Source organism: Lactuca serriola, chromosome 3 (genome assembly GCF_051521515.1).
Source record: "Lactuca serriola cultivar US96UC23 chromosome 3, Lser_US96UC23_V15, whole genome shotgun sequence".
Taxonomy (NCBI): domain Eukaryota; kingdom Viridiplantae; phylum Streptophyta; class Magnoliopsida; order Asterales; family Asteraceae; genus Lactuca; species Lactuca serriola.
In genome coordinates, this window is record NC_136410.1 from 157,129,732 (window position 1) to 157,133,477 (window position 3,746).

The following is a 3,746-nucleotide window of genomic DNA, read 5'->3' on the forward strand; positions in this document are numbered from 1 at the left end:
AAGCATTTTTGTCAATGTAATAGTCTAGGTCAACTCTTGTAACTCTTTTTGAAGTAATAAAGATGAAATATTTGAGTATTATGTGAATTATGTGTATTTATGTGCTTATAATTTAATTATAAATGTATAATTAATAAATAATAAAAATAAGCGTCAAAATTAAAGTATAAGATAATCCCGATATCTCTACATAAAGTTGTAGAATATGTCTCAAGGTTTCCGTACATATAAAGAATGCCGAAATCCGAGTTATAACGAAGAAGTTATGACCCGTCGAAGTTTTACGGTAAAACCGGCACGGCACCGGGAAGCGTAAATAGTGAATTTACGATAGAGCAAGATATAGCCTTAGCGATCTAAACGAAAGTCGTAGAATATGTTAAAATAAGAACATCGATAAAAAGAACGCCCAAATCTGACTTCGTATGAAGAAGTTATGATTTTTCGAAGTTTCGGAATAGTAGTGTACAGCCCGAAATTCGAATATTAGATCGAGCGGTTTTTAGCCGACACGACCTGAACGAGAATCGAAGATATCGTTAAGGGTAGCGTAACGAGAAAAAGATGGGTGAAAACGGATGTCGGATGAAGAAGTTATGAGGATTTAACGGACCAATCGTGTCCTGGCCCGTTAATAATATAAAATTTAAAATTGAGCCAAAATTAGCCGATGGAGTCTAAACGAAAGATGTAGAGTACGTTCCCACCTTCGCGTGGATATAAAGAACGTCGAAAACGGAGGTCGTACGCGAAAGTTACGAATTTTTAAAGTTGAAGTATGAAAATGCGAAGTCTGTTGCGAGGCTGATGACGTGGCTGCATCTGGGCCGCCCATCGCTGATGAAGGAACGCGCTTCGGATGATGACACCTGCCCTCGCTGTACGCTCCGCGTCCGAAGCCAGTACGCCCCGCGTACCCTCGCCCTTATCTCTTCCGGAGTGCAAGCCAGCTGGACCGAGGTGGCGCCCTTATCCGATGGTTACGCCCCGCGTAGGTCCGAGGTACGCCCAGCGTACCGAGGCCTCGCAGGACTATAAAAGGAGGCCGAGACTTCATCATTTTTCACACCTTTTTCACTTCTCTCTCTAACTTCTTTCTCTCTCTACAACCCCAAAACACCTCTAAACCCTAGTTAAGCCCCTTAGCACCCTAGGGAAGCCCCGAGGCTCCCGGAGTCCCGAGAAAAAGGAGTTTTTCGGTTTCGAAACGTTGCTCCAATCAAGTCCCGGTTCTCGATAAAATTCGCTGTAAGTGTGCTACGCTTACGCAATTTTTAATATAGCTTTCAAATAATTATAGGAATGTTATTAGGTCCTTAAAATAATTATTTGGGCTATTATTATGAGTTATATCGAGTATTATTAACACTTAATAATACTCAGACTAATTAATTTGTCGCGGTTATCGTTAAACTAAACCCTAGTGGTATCGATACTAGGTTTTATCGAAGGAATATCGTTTTGAGAGTATCGAAGCGCTGTCCGAGTGCTGAGTCACCACCTAATCAGGTGAGTGCATAGTTACTTTCAGCTTACACATAGATATGAAGTATTTTATATAAATTACGTGCTATGTGTGCATATTATCTGAGTACTTGCTATCTATGCTGGATGAACATTGTTATACATGTTTTCAATGATTTAAACTGTATATGTATTTTATATCTACGAAAATGTTGGGGTAAAACATGGGTAGATGTAATAGCTGATGTGTGATAAAATGATGAGAGGCCTCGATGTTGATGTTGTTGTTTCTGTCATCTAGCGGAGTATGGATGACGACCACGGACTCTTCTAGACAGTCCAGTGGAACACTAGCAGGCTCGCAACCTGTAGGTGTTTGTGAACGATGTGTTCACCGGTGTACTCCATCCCCCACATGGTTGCCTTTAGGACATTTATTGCTGAGGAATCCCCTTAGCAGTAGTGTCCGTCCCGATGATGATCCTTAGGCTAGGTCCCTTATGATAGGTGTTTAGGGACGTAAAGTGAGGATAACGGGAACGGGTAATCGGGTTATTGTTGATTGATGAAATTAATAAACTTATTTATTGTGGGTTGAAAACCCTATGTGCTCACCAGGCTCCCAAGCCTGACCCACTCAGTTTTATGTATTACAGGTAGTGGCGCATGAGCATAGATGTGATGTTTTGGACGAGGGATTACGGATATAGGCCTGTAGATATGAAATAATGTAGTAAGGCTTATATTGTACTGTTTATGCTTTTGATCTATACGAACATGACATCCCAAGTCTTTTAATGAAATACATTTCTATGGAAATGCTTTTGATAAATCTTTATCATATTTTGTTTTGGGACAAATTCCGCAACACTTTCATTTAAAATGTAACTCTGATTTTTAAACAAAGCATAAACAAACCGGTCTTTTCTGGCCGTGATTTTGGGGATGTCACAGTTGGTATCAGAGCATTAGTTTAAGCGAACTAGGAATTTGTAGGATTTCTAGACTTAAACTTAGAATGCTAAGCGATGATTGTGAGGTGTGAGCACTAGCTTATTTTAGGAATTGTGCCTAAAATGCTTTTATGTGCTAAATGCTTTGTGCATGATATGCTGTTGTTTGTTCGGATCTATGGTCTGTTGCCGACCAGATCTGGAAACCTTATGTGTTTAGGGTTCTAAACGTACGACTACGATATTAGAACTAGCATGTAAACGTTTCGGAGTGATAAGGACGATTTAAACGTCTATCCTAAATAAAGATCTAAATTCACCTTATTCGGTGTATAGATCAAGATGGCAGGGACTCGTAGCGGAAACGTGAACGCGAATGGAGATAGGAACCAACCCCCAGTGGTTCAACAAATACCTGTTGTAGAAGAAGTTGCACCTGAGCCAGTCACGATGGCCGGAGTGCAAGCGATGATCCAGGCTATGTTGGATCGTCAAATGGAGGAAACTAGACATTTGCTCCAGCAAAATCGAGAGGAAGGCACTATTCAGATCGAACAGCCCGAGTTGAACGAAGGGCAGACTAAGGAAGGAGACTACAGTGGAACTGTTGGTCAAGTCAACCAACCAATAGTTCAAGAAAATAACCAAGATGACGGATTCGAGAGAAATGGATGCAAGTACAAGGATTTTCAGACTTGCAAGCCATCGACTTTCACGGGAAAGGAAGATCCAATCGGAGTCATGGATTGGATCTCGGAGATGGAGTTAGCTTTCATGACATGCGATTGCAGAGGGAAGCTACAGACCACGTTTGCAGTGCGTCAGTTTCGAGGAGGCGGTGTACGTTGGTGGAATACTTTGGGGAAGACTTTAAGCCCCAACAAACCCCTGGAACTGACATGGGCATAATTTCTGGTACAATTCAAATGAAAGTACTGCTCAGCTCAAAACCTGCTCGAGCTAGAGAACCAGTTTCTAACCCTAAAGAAGGGGAGCATGTCAATCGATGAATACACGAACAACTTCACAGAAAAGATGGAATTTGCCTTGCGTCTTGTTCCGGACGAGCTGACGAAAATTGATAAGTACGCAAAAGGATTACCATGGGAGTACGCAGTGCCAGTGCGTCAGGCACCTACTTTGGAGGCAGCTATCTGGGCTGCCAAGTCTGTGGAGGATATGATTAAGGGAAGAGCTGCCAGCAAAGTCGAGGTTGGCGAGAAAAGGAAATTTGACGGATCCTCAAGGTCCGGTAAGAAGGGTAGATTCTCGAATTTTGGTTCGAGAGGAGGAGGATCAGAAGCGAAGTGGTGTGACAAGTGCAAGAAA